Source organism: Aquarana catesbeiana, linkage group LG03, assembly GCF_042186555.1.
Source record: "Aquarana catesbeiana isolate 2022-GZ linkage group LG03, ASM4218655v1, whole genome shotgun sequence".
Lineage (NCBI taxonomy): Eukaryota > Metazoa > Chordata > Amphibia > Anura > Ranidae > Aquarana > Aquarana catesbeiana.
Genome location: NC_133326.1, coordinates 534,408,045 through 534,424,636, shown reverse-complemented (window position 1 = coordinate 534,424,636; position 16,592 = coordinate 534,408,045). Strand labels below are relative to the sequence as shown.

The window sequence follows — 16,592 nt, the reverse complement described above, 5'->3', positions numbered from 1 at the left end:
AATGTTTTATATGTAAATGTGAGATCCTTTCAATAGCAGTCCATATTTTTTTTTTTTTTTTTTTTTTATGGAACAAGTCTCAGTCCTGTTCTGTTTAAATGGACCTGAACGGAGGTAAACTGATGTAAATTATGTACATCCGTTTTTGCATCTGCCGTGGACTTATTTCTGCTGTAAGCCACGAGGGATGAATCATTGGTTGGTAAGGAGTTGGCACCTGCTGGCATACTAACAACCAGTGACTCATCACTGCTGTCAGCAGCAGGAATAAGCCATTGGTTGTTAAAGGGGTATTTAAACTCAAAATCCAAATGTATTATATTGCATCTTATTAATCATCAGATGTGGTGGCTGCATACATTTTCTTTTCTTTTCTTTTGGCTTTTTTCCTTTCTGTTTTCACTTGATGATCTGGCCAGTAACTCATTTCCTGTATTAGTAAGATTCAACTCTGGAGGAAAAAAAAACAATAGGCACAGCAGACAGTAGCAAATGTATTAGCAGATTTTGATACACTAACAAATTGAAGACAAACTCCAGCTCGCACTATATAATCCGTTATGCCATGTACACATGGGCGGACTTTTCGACCGGACTGGTCCGACGGAACGAATCCGACGCACAATCCGATCGTGTGTGGGCTTCATCGGACCTCCAGCGGACTTTTTCTGTCAAATCAGGCGGACTTTATATTTAGAACATGTTTCAAATCTTTCTGACAGACTCGAGTCTGGTTGAAAAATCCGTTCATCTGTATGCTAGTCCGACGGACAAAAAAAGGACGCAAGCGCAGCTATTGGCTACTGGCTATGAACTTCCTTATTCTAGTCCGGTCGTACGTCATCGCGTTCAAACGACCGGACTTTAGGACTTTTGTGTGCACAAGTCCGGTCGTTCGCAAGTCTGTCGAAAGTCCGTCGGACGTTTGATGTTGAAAAGTCTGTGTGTACATGGCATTAGAACAAACAGTTTTTTTTTTTTTTTTTTCCTTTTGGGATAAGGGTTTTGCATGAATAAATAAAAGCTGATATTTTTAATCTCTCCTGCCAGTGTTAAAGCAGGAGTAAATTTCCATCTCTAACTTTTACCTATAGGTAAGCCTATAATGAGGCTTATCTATAGGTAGTGTAAATATCTTCTAAACATACACTGTTTAGGAGATATTTACTGTACATGCAGCCAGTGACATGACTGATGCATGCGCACTGAAGGAACAAAATGCGCAGGAGTGACTTCATCACGGCTCTGGCCAGTCACACAGCCGTAGTCTGCGAACCGGAAGGAAGACTGGTGAAGTTGGGAGTGCCTGCAGCTCTGACCTCTCGTGCTGGAGGGTTCGTTTTAAAGTAAGTTTAACATAATCTGCTAGTATGCGATGCATAGTACATTATACATATACCTTGCAGGGTACAAAAAAAAAAAAAAAAGCATCCAGCGGTTTACTAACAAAGTGGTTTGTCTCATTTATGTAAACTGATACATTCTGAGCTTGAGCTGGATCACCAGGTAATAGAAGAAAGCCTAAAAAAGTAAACAGCCATCACGTCTAAGAATTGATAAACTGCAATATAATAAATGTTTGCTTTTGGATTACTGCTTTAAGTAGCTGGCACCAGCCGGCAGAAGAATGTCCACAGAATGTAAACAAATGAGCTGTAATTTAAAATAAAATGTGTAGGGGTCCTCCCCAATCTATATCAGGCCCTCCGGGTCTGGCATGGATTTTAAGAGGATGGCCACACCAAGAAAAAAAAGTATAGGATCCCCCTAAAATTTATATAGGGCCCCTAGTAGGTATGGATTTTTAAGAGACCCCATGCCAAAAAAATGTATTGATTTTTTTTTTTTAAATTGGGATCTCCCCCAAATTCTTACCAGACCTTTTATCGAGTATGCAGAGACCCCCCCCCCCCCTCAAACTATACCAGGCCAGATGCCCTCAGCATGTGAAGAGGCAAATATTGTAGCAGCTGACTTTTACTATTGGGACACTTACTTGTCCAGCAATCCCGCGGTGTCCTCACCCAAGCTGATTCTTGAATTGGCTCCCGGGTGCTGGCGCTGCCATCGTGTAAAGGGAAACCGGCAGTGAAGCCTTGCGGCTTCACAACCGGTTTTCTACTGCGCATGCACGAATCGCGCTGCGCTTTCTCAACAGGCTGGCTGCGGCGAGGGCCGAACTTCCAGCTGAGTTAGTTGCGGCAAACTCGGCAGGTAGTGGGAGCTGGTACCTGTCAAAACCAGTTACCCCCCCCCCCCCCACAAGGTTCCAAATGTGGCACCGGAAGGGGGGGGGGGAGGCAGATAAGCGAAGCTTCCCCTTTTGGGTGGAGCTCCACTTTAAAGTTCACCACCACTTAGAGCAGTGGTTCTCAACTCCTGTTCTCAGGACCCACTAACAGGCCAGGTTTGCAAGATAACTGAAATGCATCACAGGTGATATCATTTGCTGCTCAGTGATTGCAGTATTCTAGTTTACATCTCCCCAAGGTAATACTTAAAATCTGGCCTGTTAATGTGTCCTGAAGACAGGTTGAGGACCACTGACTTAGAGCTTTTACATGTAGCTATACGGCACTGCATGAATGGCTTGGTGGATACAGTGCATTGAAAAAGTATTCATACCCCTTGAAATTGTCCAAAATTTGTCATATTACAACCAAAAACGTAAATGTATTTTATTGGATAGACCAACACAAAGTGGCACGTAATTGTGAAGTGGAAGGAAAATGATAAATGGTTTTCAAAATTTTTTTTACAAATAAATATCTGAAAATTGTGGCGTGCGTTTGTATTCAGCCCCCCCGAGTCAATACTTTGTAGAACCACCTTTCGCTGCAATTACAGCTGCAAGTCCTTTTGGGGATGTCTCTACCTTTGCACATCTAGAGAGTGACATTTTTGCCCATTCTTCTTTGCAAAATAGCTCAAGCTATGTCAGAATAAATGGAGAGCGTCTGTGAACAGCAATTTTCAAGTCTTGCCACATACTCTTAATTGGATTTAAGTCTGGACTTTGTCTGGGCCATTCTAACACATGAATATGCTTTGATCTAAACCATTCCATTGTAGCTCTGGCTGTATATTAAGGGTTGTTGTCCTGCTGGAAGGTGAACCTCTGCCCCAGTCTCAAGTCTTTTGCAGACTCTAACAGGTTTTCTTCTAATGCACTGTACACACGACCGGTTTTGCTGTCAGAATAAACTCCGAAGGTTTCTCCGATGGAAGTCCGACGGACTTCCATTCAAGCGGTCCTGCCTACACACGGTCAAACCAAAGTCCGACCGTCCAGAACGCGGTGACATACAACACTTATGACTGACCTAGAAAAAGGAAGTTCAATAGCCAGTAGCCAATAGCTTCCGTCTCGTACTTGCTTCAGAGCAAGCGTCGTTTTTGGTCCTTTAGAACAGCATACAGACGAGCGGTTTTCCCGATAGGAATTGGTTTCATTGGAAATATTTAGAACATGTTCTATTTCTAGGTCCGTCAGAATTTTCGAAAAAGAAAGTCCGATGAGGCATACACACGATCGGAATAGACGATAAAAAGCTTCCGTCTGACTTTTTCTGTCGGACATTCCGCTCGTGTGTACACGGCTTAAGATTGCCCTGTATTTGGTTCTATCCATCTTCTCATCAACTCTGACCAGTTTCCCTGTCCCTGCTGAAGAAAAGCATCCCCACAACATGATGCTGCCACCACCATGTTTCACGGTGAAGATGGTGTGTTCAGGGTGATGTGCAGTGTTAGTTTTCTGCCACACTTAGGCCAAAAAGTTCAATTTTATTCTCATCTGACCAGAGCACCTTCCACACATTTTGCTGTGTCCCCCACAAGGCTTCTGGCAAACTGCAAAGGGGACTTCTTATGGCTTTCCCTTTTATCAATGGCTTTCTTCTTGCCACTCTTCCATAAAGGCCAGATTTGTGGAGTGCATGACTAAAGGTTATTCTGTGGATAGATTCTCCCACCTAAATTGTAGATCTCTGCAGCTCCTCCAGAGTTACCATGGGCCTCTTGGCTGCTTCTCTGATTAACGCTCTCCTTGCTCAGCCTGTTTAGTATAGGGGGGTGGCCATGTCTTGGTAGGTTTGCAATTGTGCCATACTCTTTCCATTTTCGGATGATGGATTGAACAGTGCTCCGTTAGATGTGCAAAACTTGGGATATTTTTTTTATAACCAAACCCTGCTTTAAACTTCTCCACAACTTTATCCCTGACCTGCCTGGTGTGTTCCTTTTGACCTTCATGATGCTGTTTGTTCACTAAGGTTCTCTAATAAACCTCTGAGGGCTTCACAGAACAGCTGTACTTATACTGAGATTAAATTACACACAGGTGGACACCATTTACTAATTGGGTGATTTCTGAAGGTAATTGGTTCCAATTTTATCACAGTAAAGGGGGCTAAATACAAATGTACGCCACACTTTTCAGTGTGGAGGGGAAGGGCCAGGAACACCAGCAAATGGACCTGAAAAGAGGAGGATTGGGGCTGCTCTGTGCAAAACCATTACACAGAGCAGGTAAGTATAACATGTCTAGTATTTTTATTGTTACAATTAGACATTAAAACTTCCAAGGTGACAATTGTTTTTTATAGTACTGTATACCCAGTCCTGAATGGATGTATAGAAGGTGTAGCGGTGTGCAGACGTTATAAATTCTTTTGTAGGACCTGGAATAAGGGATATTTTTGTAATCACACATGCTGCGGGTGGTGGGAATTAGCATCACTCTTTGTTTGGGAAGGTTTCCATAGTGACTAAGCTGTCAGTCGGATGCACAATGGGTGCTGTTCAGCTGCTGAACACAAGTTGTCTTTTAATGTTGGAGGGCTGTGAGACCCGGATGGCAGGTACAGTGTGATATGGAGGGCTGTGAGACCCAGATGGCAGTTACAGCGTGTGATATGGAAAGCGGAGGAGAGATTTGTATGATTTGCAAATAAGCCTGATCTGCTGTGAATGCTCCCTTGTGTCACACTGTACAGGACGGCTCTTGTGTAACGCTGATATCGGAGACCTGCTGCACCGTGGAGCTGATAATCTGCAGAGCTGCTCCTCTGTACAGTATCCTTCTTTATGTTACACCATCAGCTGTTATTCTGGGCTCATGGTTATTGGGGGTGACACAGATGGATGTGATGGCTCCAATGATTGTCTTCATAGGGTGAGGAGGGCTTGTTGTACCATTCTACAGTGGAATGTATGAGGGATCAGGATGTAAACACAAAATGTCTGTGATTTGGGGGTGGGGGAGAGGATCAGGGGCAGTGGTGCAGGTGTGTTGTATTGGGGTGGGGGCAACGGTGTGGGGGTGTGTTGTATTGGGGTGGGGGAAGCGGTGTGGGCAGCAGTGTGGGGGTGTGTTGTATTGGGGGTGGGGGCAGCAGTGTGGAGGTGTGTTGTATTGGAAGTGGAGGTAGCGGTGTGGGGGTGTGTTGTATTGGGGGTGGGGGCAGCGGTGTGGGGGGGTGTTGTATTGGGGGTGGGGGCAGCTGTGTGGGGGGTGTGTTGTATTGGGGGTGTGTTGTATTGGGGTGAGGGCAGCGGTGTGGGGGTGTGTTGTATTGGGGGTGGGGGCAGCAGTGTGGAGGTGTGGGGGTGTGTTGTATTGGGGGTGAGGGCAGCGGTGTGGGGGTGTGTTGTATTGGGGGTGAGGGCAGCGGTGTGGGGGTGTGTTGTATTGGGGGTGAGGGCAGCGGTGTGGGGGTGTGTTGTATTGGGGTGGGGGCAGCGGTGTGGGGGTGTGCTGTATTGGGGTGGGGGCAGCGGTGTGGGGGTGTGTTGTATTGGGGTGGGGGCAGCGGTGTGGGGGTGTGTTGTATTGGGGTGGGGGCAGCGGTGTGGGGGGGTGTTGTATTGGAGGTGAGGGCAGCGGTGTGGAGGTGTGTTGTATTGGGGGCGGGGAGGAAGCGGTGTGTTGTATTGGGGGTAGGGAGGCAGCAGTGTGGGGGTGTTTTAAATGGAGTGTGGGGCAGCAGTGTTTGTTTATGGGGGAGCAGTGATGTGAGTGTGTTATATGGGGTGGGGGGTCAGAGCAGTGTGTGACGGGGAAGAGGGGAGGCAGTGGTTTATGTAGGGGGGGGGGGGGCAGTGGTATGGATGTGTTTTACTGCAGTGTGAGTTTGATGGGGGGGGGGGGGCGGTTGCTAAACAGGTGTTTTGTATTGGGGGGGGGGGGGCAGCAGTGTTTTGTGAGTGTGTGTGTATGTTTTTTATATTGTGGGGTAGCAGTGTGGGTGTGATCTGGGGGGGGGGGGGTGCTAGCAGTGTGTGTGTGTTTTATATTATAGTGTGGCTGTGTAATATGGGAGGAGTAGCAGTGTGCGTGTGTTTTTTATATTGTGGGGTAGCAATGTGGGTGTGTTATCGGGGGGGGGGGGGGGGGAAGAGGTGCAAGTGGATGTGTTTTTATGTCAGAGGGGCAGTTGTGTGGGTGTATGGTATGGGCAAAGCTGTTGTGTGGGCTTGTTGCATGGCATGGCGGGGCGGGTGGGGGCAGCAGTGTGTTGTATGGGGGGGGGGGGGGGGATGTGGTGTGGGTGTGTTGTATGAGAGGGACAGCAGTGTTTGTGTGTTGTGGGGCAGCGGTGAAGGTAGGAATGTTGTATCGGGTGGAGGGGCAAGAGGTGTGGGTGTGTTATATAGGGGAGGCAGCGGTGTGTGAGATTTGTATGGTGGGGGGGGGGGGGATGCAGCTTCGTGGGTAACGTAGGGAGAGGGTTTAACATGTCGAGTGGGTGGCATTTGGGTGTAGTTGTGTAGCCTATATTCTGGTGTGATTGGGACGTAACGTGTATGTGCTTGGGGGGTGGGGGGAGGTGGTGTGTATCATTAGTGAGGCTGCAGAGTGTGTGTGTGTGTGTATATATATATTATATATATATATATATATATATATATATATATATATATATAATGTAAATAGAGGGGTAGTAGTGTGTATGGTATGTTGGGGGGGGGGGGGTTGTGTGTTTTGTCATGGGTTGGGGGCAGGGTGTGTTTGTGTTAAGGGAGAGGCAGTAGTGTTATTGGGGGCAGTATGTGTATTATGGGGAGCAGTGTGTGCTTCAGAGGAATGTAGTGTCTGTGTGTACTATGGGGAGCAGTGCATGTTGCAGAGGGACGAGGTGTCTGTGTATATTATGGGGAGCAGTATCTATGTATATTATGGGGAGCAGTGTGTGTTACATAGGGATGCAGTGTGTGTATATTATGGTGAGCAGTGTGTGTATATTATGGGGTGCAGTGTGTATATTATGGGGAGCAGTGTGTGTTACAGAGGTGAGCAGTGTGTGTATTATGGGGAGCAGTGTGTGTTAGAGGTGAGCAGTGTGTATATTATGGGGAGCAGTGTGTGTGTTACAGAGGTGAGCAGTGTGTGTATTATGGGGAGCAGTGTGTCTTACAGAGGTGAGCAGTGTGTGTGTGTGTGTGTGTATTATGGGGAGCAGTATGTATATTATGGGGAGCAGTGTGTCTTACAGAGGTGAGCAGTGTGTGGGTTATGGGGAGCAGTGTGTCTTACAGAGGTGAGCAGTGTGTGTATATTATGGGGAGCAGTGTGTATTATGAGGAGCAGTGTGTCTTACAGAGGTGAGCAGTGTGTGTGTATTATGGGGAGCAGTGTGCATATTATGGGGAGCAGTGTGTCTTACAGAGGTGAGCAGTGTGTGTGTGTATATTATGGGGAGCAGTGTGTATGTTATGGGGTGCAGTGTGTCTTACAGAGGTGAGCAGTGTGTGTGTATTATGGGGAGCAGTGTGTATATTATGGGGAGCAGTGTGTGTATATTATGGGGAGCAGTGTGTCTTACAGAGGTGAGCAGTGTGTGTGTTATGGGGAGCAGTGTGTCTTACAGAGGTGAGCAGTGTGTGTGTATTATGGGGAGCAGTGTGTATACTATGGGGAGCAGTGTGTGTGTATTATGGGGAGCAGTGTGTATGTTATGGGGTGCAGTGTGTCTTACAGAGGTGAGCAGTGTGTGTGTATTATGGGGAGCAGTGTGTATATTATGGTGAGCAGTGTGTGTGTGTGTGTGTGTGTGTGTGTGTGTGTGTGTGTGTGTGTGTGTGTATTATGGGGAGCAGTGTGTATATTATGGTGATCAGTGTGTGTGTGTGTGTGTGTGTGTGTGTGTGTGTATTATGGGGAGCAGTGTGTATATTATGGTGATCAGTGTGTGTGTGTGTGTGTGTATTATGGGGAGCAGTGTGTTGCTCAGAAATCTGCAGGTTCCAGTTCTTCTGTGCTGTACATACACATTTAAGTCTACACACAATGGCGTCTGGAGAACTGTTTTGGGTCTGAATAGGGTGAGACTCTGTCCACATTGTAGAGAATGTTCTGCTCTTTCCCGGGGGCCATTTACAAAGTAAATAATGGCAGCAGCAATGGAACAATTCTCTATTGTTCTGATTTGTATTACAACGGATTAACCGTGTGCAGTAGTGTGTGGGGATGATTATTTTACATATCCCAGAAGAGAGGAGTACTATGTTGTATGTTGTTAGGTCTCCTGTTCAGTATACCATATTGTATATGCAGTGTGGGAGTCATTTCTCTGACATATCTCGGAATAACATGTTGTAAGTAGCCTTGTCTCATGTTCAATGTACCGCATTGTATGTTATTAGTGGAGGTCATTCTCTGACATATCCTAGAATAATATTGAATATGTAACTGAGCCCCGTGAGCATTGTCTTTACCAGCAGTGCCAGTATGAAGAGGGTAGACTTTGCCATCTCTTCTTGTATCCAGGACAACCAAGTCTGTGCAGTGTGTGGGATGGCAGTGTGCATTATGCACAAAAATCACTGTGATATACAGTCAGTCTTTCATATCCAGAAATTCCTATTAATACACGATGCGGAGATGTAAGGCTTTCTGCTTGTTCTTGGTAAATATTTTATATGTATTTTTGTGTTTGGAGTGTAATGATCTTTTCATATACATTCTAGAGTGTGATTTGTGGGTGCTGTGTGGAGGTGAAACGTCTGTTAGTTTAATGGTTATTGGGAGTAAAGGTGCCAATAGAGTACATGTCCTATGGCCAGTGGACCATGTCACTATTCACTATAGCAGAAGTAGACATCGCTTACCAAGACTACTCAGAGGAATAGCCGAATAGCAGTTTAGAAAACCTTGTCCAATTGTTTTTGTTTTCTCTAGGATAAGCTGTTGCGATTGGTGTCTGCATTGTACTTCCCACATCTTTCTTCATAGATTGTGCAACTGTTTAGAAGTGCAGCTACAGATCGATAAACCTGTAGTCCAACCACTCTTTAGTGCACGAAAAGACAGTCACTTCCACTGCTACGGGGTCTTCTAAAGTGAAGGGCAACAGGGACATCAATATCCCAAGACTGGGTGGATGCTGCCTTCCTCAGATGGGGTAATCCGATGGAAACTACAGTAAAGACAAAATGGAAGGCGCACACACTTAGTGCATTACCAATGACATTTAATGAATGATAAAATCCATAAAAAGTGGGTATTCACAAAAAGCAACTCTTAATGAGCCATAAAATCACACAGTGTAGAGACATGTGCTAAATCGTATCACGGGGTGCAGTTGACGCGTTTTGGGGGCGCACCCCCTTCCTCAGAGCCTAGCTCTAGGTGTGTGCGCCTTCCATTTTGTCTTTGTCTTTTTTGTTTCCACTCTTTAGTGCAGCCTTTCCCAATCATGGATCCAAGGAACCCTGGTGTTCTAGGGGATGCTAGGGGTTCATTGAGAAAAGAGCTATGGCAGATTGATCTCCTGCCTACACTGACATCAATATAAGGAGTAACTTCTACATTGACCCCCAATGTAGGGGGCACTACAGTTTTCAATGACTTGTTTTTTTTGCTGATTTATTTTTTTTTTTCATGGTTATAAACTTAACCACATAGTTTATCAAAAGTCTCTACACCATGCTGATCAAGCTAATGTACCATGAGATATATGTCGAACTATTTTAGTGGGGGTTCCCTGAGACCTAAAAACTCAAGCGTTTCTCCATGGTAGAAAGACTGGTCTAGTGCTACCTAAGGGGTAGAAGGTGCTGCAGTGTTGGGTCTTTGTGTCTGCCTTGAGGGGCACCAAACAAGCATATTACCCAAGCGTTGTCATCATTGGGAAAAGTGGACCGTGTGCATGTGAAGCAACACTAGTGCATTGATGTTCTTCCCCCAAAATGAGCTACACTGCTCCTTACACTCACTTTGGCCTTTATGGTGAAAGGTTTCAGGAGAATATGCGAAAATGGAAATGGTGAAAAAAATTTGTATAAGTAACATAGGTGTCCGTTTATGAAACTGATCTCAGCTCATAAACGGTTTATGAAACAGAGATAATCGGCGGAGAACAAGTTTGAACATGTTCTCCCGCCAATGATCTCCACACTCTGAGAATCCTCATTGACTCTCAGACATGAATTCATTGTTATATTTTCTTGTTTTATATTCCCAATGTCTTCCCATCTCCTCTGCCCACCCATTCCTATGACAAGAATGGCCACATGCCCTGGTCCCCTTCTCTATGCATGTGAAGGGTCCACTCAGGGCATTTATTCCCCTTTTTTGTGCATTGTTACTGTTTTTATAATTATTTTGAAACCTTTTCTAGTAGCATGTAAAACCTATACTGTGGAAAATATTGCCACATTGACAAGCATGTGTCCTGTATTTTCCTACATATATGGTGGGTGAATCTCATCCTTTAGATATTTCCAAGTGGGTTGACTCGGTCCTTTTGCATATCTCCAGGTTGGTGTGTTAATCTAAATGGGTGGTGGGTCTTATTGTATATCTGGGAAGGGGTGGGGGTTAAGTATAAATCTACATATTTCTAGATGTGTGGGTCTCTTTCTTTTATCTAGATCAGGGATATCCAAACTATGGCCTGGGGGCCAAATGTGGCCCTCTGCATGATTTAATGTACCCACCTTGGGTCGGTTGCCTCTCACACAAGTTGCAAACAGGTCTTCAGGTCAGGCTGTGCTCTCTGTTTCTCCCCAGCTTTCATAGTCGTCGTCGTCCCCAGTCTCCATCACTGATTCCCCAGACAGGCTGTGATTTTACCGTTGTTGGTTACTTGGACCGGTGAGGCGCGCTTGGCACAGAATTTAAAGGAGGATGGCTCCCAGCCATGTTGTAAGTGTGTAAGGGTAGACTCTGTTGTAAGCAAGGGACTCTGATAGTGACCCTAAAGTAAGGGGGGAATCTGATGCGGCAGTCATGTAAGGTTCTGATGGGCTCAAGTTTACTTGGAATTGTTTTGTTTTACTGAAGTTCTCTCTCTGTTCTGAATCATATGATAATTAAAACTTATTTATTTTGTTAAACTTCATTCATTCGTATATAAAACTGATTTTATGTGTCCCGCAAGTATTTGTAAAAAATACAATGTGGCCCTTCAGATAGAAATGTTTGGAGACCCTTGATCTAAATGTTGCCAGGTTGGTTCTGATTTAGATTTTTGTATATTAATTTAGATATTTCCTGGTTGGTGGTTGTAGGTTTTCTTATTTTTATGTAAAAAAGGTTACGTTGGTGAGTCTCTTATATTAATCTCAACATTTCCAGTTGATGTGTGGTCTCCTATATGAATAGGATATTGTAGCTGGGTGAATGATTGATTGGCGACTGCACAGTACTCTAACCACTTCCAGCCCAAGGACGTCATATGAGTGGGGATAGCTGAATGATGCCTGCAGCTTCAGGCATCATTCAGATATCATCTTTTACAGCCAGAGATTCTGTGCACGTTAAGAACAATCATATCAGCAGTTCAACCGTTTGATCGTTCTTACAGGCGGCAGGAGGGGACACCCCACTCCCACCGCCCTCTGGTGCTTCTCTTGGCTCAGATTGTGGACAAGGAAAAAATTACTCCTGCGCTTGTGAGGGTCTGATTTGGTTTTGAGAAGAGTAGTATTGTAAACTGTAGCGAAGCTAGAGGAGATGGTATTGCTTGTCCCGCTGCCCAGAGAATGACCCCGGGGTGGTCAGGTAAGGCTAAGTGGAGAGTGATGGATGAAGGGCGCGTGATCAAGCTCACATCAAAACATATAAAATTTATTTCAGAGGAAATAAAGAGCAAATAAAAACAGTTGAATAATACCAATACTACGTATCATGCAAACAGGTGACAAAATGTAAAAGACATCAAAAATTAAAAATGGGTTAGAAATATCAAGAGCCCATGTTAAGGCAGGTATTTAGAGTTGGCTAACGCGTTTCGAGGATGACCTCTTCATCAGAGCCTGTTTGAGAACCAGGGTGCAGTCTCTATATGCCAGTTTTACAAGTCAAAAGATCTCCCCTCCACCCAGCCAGTGACAGGTTCACACCACCCCATAACCATCTCTCTACATACTTAAAGGAGAACCCACACACCATCTACTATCACATAGAACGCTTGAAGGTGGACTGGTATGGAACACAGAAAATCGCATCTTCCATTTCAGGCCGCTTTGTCCAACTAACCATCATGTTGATGTACATACTTTGGCCTACTGGCATATAGAGACTGCACCCTGGTTCTCAAACAGGCTCTGATGAAGAGGTCATCCTCGAAACGCGTTAGCCAACTCTAAATACCTGCCTTAACATGGGCTCTTGATATTTCTAACCCATTTTTAATTTTTGATGTCTTTTACATTTTGTCACCTGTTTGCATGATACGTAGTATTGGTATTATTCAACTGTTTTTATTTGCTCTTTATTTCCTCTGAAATAAATTTTATATGTTTTGATGTGAGCTTGATCACGCGCCCTTCATCCATCACTCTCCACTTAGCTTCTCTTGGCTCGCCTGTGCGATTGGCAAGCCAGAGAAAGAATCCGCCACTGCCGGACGTTGATCATAGAGATTTCCAGTGACCAGATGGTCCCCAGTCACCTCTATGACCTTCGGAGGCCCGGGAGTGACGTTATGACGTCATGTCTGGCCAGCAGAAGTAAACAAAGCCGAGAACTCGGCTGGACAGAAAGAGATTGTTTGTTTATTTTTATTTTTTTTATCTTAACCTTTCCAGCCTGGAAGAGAGATTTGGGGTCTTGTAGACTCCAGATCTCTCCATAAAAAGGACCTCTCACGTACCATTCCTATTACAAGAGATGTTTACATTCCTTGTAATAGGAATAAAAGTGATCAAAAATTAAATGTAAAGAGAAAGTGTAAAAATAAAAAAATATAAGTGCAATAAAAAATAATTAAAGCGCCCCCATTCCCAGAAGCAGACGCACACGTAAGTCGCGCCCGCATATGTAAACTGCTTTCAAATCACACATGTGAGGTATTGCCGCGTGCGTTAGCAAGAGCAACAATTCTAGCACTGAACCTTCTATGTAACTCTAAACTGGTAACCTGTAAAAAAATTAAGAGTCGCGTATGGAGATTTTTAAGTACCAAAGTTTGGTGCCATTCCACAAGTGTAGGGCTGAAACAACTAATCGATTAATCGACAACTAATCGATTATGAAATTAATCGATTACTATTTTCATAATCGATTAATCGGCCAGTAACATAATGGGGTTAAAAAAAACTAAAATGAGCCCTTTATAGTACAAAAAGAGCAAATTGCTACTGTAAATATTACTTTCACAGTTCTACAGTAAAAAAAAATGAACCCCTTACAGTAGTGATTATCTGCTTTTTTTGTACTATAAAGGGCTAGTTTTTTTAATCCCATTATGTTACTAAACGTAAAAGCAAACTGCATAGGTGTGTACCGAGCCTTATGCTGGCCACACGGATCAATTTTCAGACAAGAATATTCAGACGAAAAATCTTTGTACATTCGCTGAATGAAAGAATGTTGTTTGAAATTTTCACTTGTTTTTAACATTCTGTTTTTAAAATGAATGTAATTTCTGAACGAAAACCACATCCACTGTCTGAAAATTCCTTTGACCAAGAAGTTTTCTATTTCTAAATTTTTCCGTCACTGTTGTTGAAAACGAACGTCGATTTGACCCCACTAACGATTAGAAAATCGAATGAACGTTCTTAAAATTACATTTTTTTTTTGAAGGAAGACATGGTTTGTTTTTTAATAAAAAAATTTGATCTCTGAATCTGATGATAATTACCAGATTCACCCTCTAATAGTATATACAGTATATATCTTCTCTAATAGTATATACAGTATATCTGCTCTAATAGTATATACAGTATATCTCCTCTAATAGTATATACAGTATATATCTCCTCTAATAGTATATACAGTATATATCTTCTCTAATAGTATATACAGTATATATCTCCTCTAATAGTATATATCTTCTCTAATAGTATATACAGTATATCTGCTCTAATAGTATATACAGTATATCTGCTCTAATAGTATATACAGTATATCTGCTCTAATAGTATATACAGTATATCTCCTCTAATAGTATATACAGTATATATCTCCTCTAATAGTTTATACAGTATATCTCCTCTAATAGTTTATACAGTATATATCTCTTCTGTCTGTTATTCTCAGAGTGGATTTGATATTTTGCTCCCTAACCATATAGTTGGTTATTTATATTTACCACTGCATAGTGATATTTGAGAATAAATTGCCTTTTTTTTAAAACTTTACATATTAATTAAATTGTACACTTTTTTTTAAGGTTATTAATCGATTAATCGACACAATAATCGGCCAACTAATCGATTATGAAAATAATCGTTAGTTGCAGCCCTACACAAGTGTGTGCAATTTTAAAGCGTGACATGTTGGGTATCTTTTTACTTAGCCTAACATCATCTTTCACATTTATACAAAAAAAATGGGCTAACTTTACTGTTTTTTTGTTATTTTTTTAATTCATGAAACTGTTTTGTTTTAAAAAAAAAAAAAAAAAACGCACTTGAAAAATTGTTGTGCAAATACCGTGTGACATAAAAAGTTGCAACAACCACCATTTTATTCCCTAGGGTGTCTGCTTAAAAAACATATATACTGTTTGGGGCTCTGAGTAATTTTTACATGTAGGAGAGAAGTGCCAGAATAGGCCCCTTATGGAAGTGCTTAAGAAGCTTTAAATGATTAGTGCTCATCCAACAGCTGACTTGGCAGCTACTAGATCTGAAACACCTTCACATGAACTCTGAAATCTTCTTAATGCCACATTAGAGCGTTCAGTATCTTCCCCACAATGATGCTTTCCCTGCTGCCTGGTCAACTTTTTTTTTATTATTTTGCTATCCTCTGAAATGAACACTACATTTTTTTTTTTTTTTTTTTTGTAGTTCTGGCCAACACTGTGCTCTTGCTAAAAGTTATTTTTTCCATTCTTTTGCCTTTAGAAACCTTAAATTGCAGTGTCAATTGCTGTCATTAATCTTCAAATAATTTCTATGTTACAAACCTCTAGAAAAATCAACCCTATTGCACATCTTTGTGCCCAGCAAACTTTCAGTTACAACACTAACAACCAAATTTGACAGAACGGGACCTAGTACAGAGCCATGTGGTACATCACTAGTGATTAGACTCAAAATGAAACCCAAAAGCAAACATTCATTATATTGCAGTTTACCAATTCTTAGATGCGATGGCTGCGTTTGTTTTCTTTTTTAGGTTTTCCTTCTTTTCATCTGGTGATCTGGACAGTAAGTCTGTTGATTTTCAAAAGAACAAGCTCTCCTTGCCAATGTATCAGTTACAGGGATGAGACAAACCATTTAAGGCCCCTTTCACATGGGGGGACCGATTGGGTCCGCCTGTCAGTTTTTTAGGTGGACCTGATCGGACCCTCCATTGCCTTAAAGTGGAAGTAAACCCTCCTATCGTTTTCAGCCAAGGAAGCCGCCATCTTGGCCTCTGTTTAGTCTAGAACTGCCATGATGCTGCACATGTGATCCGTTATGACACCTCCCATTGGATGGTTTGACAGTTTGGTTGAGAGCACAACCAATGGGAGTGTTACATTTCCGGCACGTGCCGGAAAGGTAGCACAACCAATGGGAGTGTTACATTTCCGGCACGTGCCGGAAAGGTAACTGTTTTATGGATGGGTTTACTTCCGCTTTAAGTGGCGGGTGTTATCTGATCATGTCCGCTAAAAACAGACTGTTCCCCATCCATCTATTGGAACGGATGACAGACAGATGTAAACAGACAAGCGGTCCGTTTATATACAACCGCCCATAGAAAAAAGTGTCCATTCTGCATAAGTGGAGCGGACACAGACCAGTCATCCACCTGCTCAGCAGGGTTCAGCGGAGAGATCCCCCTTTGAGCAGGCGGACTCCGGCAGTTGTGTAAAAGTGCCCTAACACTGACAGGAATGCATACAATGATCAGCTTTTATTTATTTATGCAAATCCCCAAAAATGTATTTATCCCAAAAATTCAAAAAAAACGGTTTGCTGTAATTGCTTATGAAGTGTGAGCTGGAGTTCAGCTTCAATTTGTTTGGTGTTTTTAAATCTGCTAGTACATCTAACGCTCCCCTCACCCCTGACTGACAATGCTGCTGTCCAAAGGTGCCCCCTGTGCTCCTTTTATCCAATGTGGTGTCTGTATAATACAGCAGGTGTTATTAGCCAGATCATAGTTAAAAAAAAAAAAAACGGCCAAACGGTACACTCCT

General features: G+C 43.1%; 1 protein-coding gene across 26 annotated transcripts in view; it reads left to right on the top strand.

The window, feature by feature from the left end:
• Positions 1-16,592, top strand: part of EPS8 (EGFR pathway substrate 8, signaling adaptor) — a 131,230-nt gene that overhangs the window by 39,379 nt on the left and 75,259 nt on the right. For 2 of the 26 annotated variants that reach the window (XM_073621340.1, XM_073621326.1), the window contains exon 1: positions 4,721-4,862. The exons of 15 other annotated variants lie outside the window; for them this stretch is intronic. The gene's annotated coding sequence lies outside the window, so the exon portion shown is untranslated. 9 more of the 26 variants (XM_073621337.1, XM_073621323.1, XM_073621335.1 and 6 more) reach the window with 8 other exon arrangements.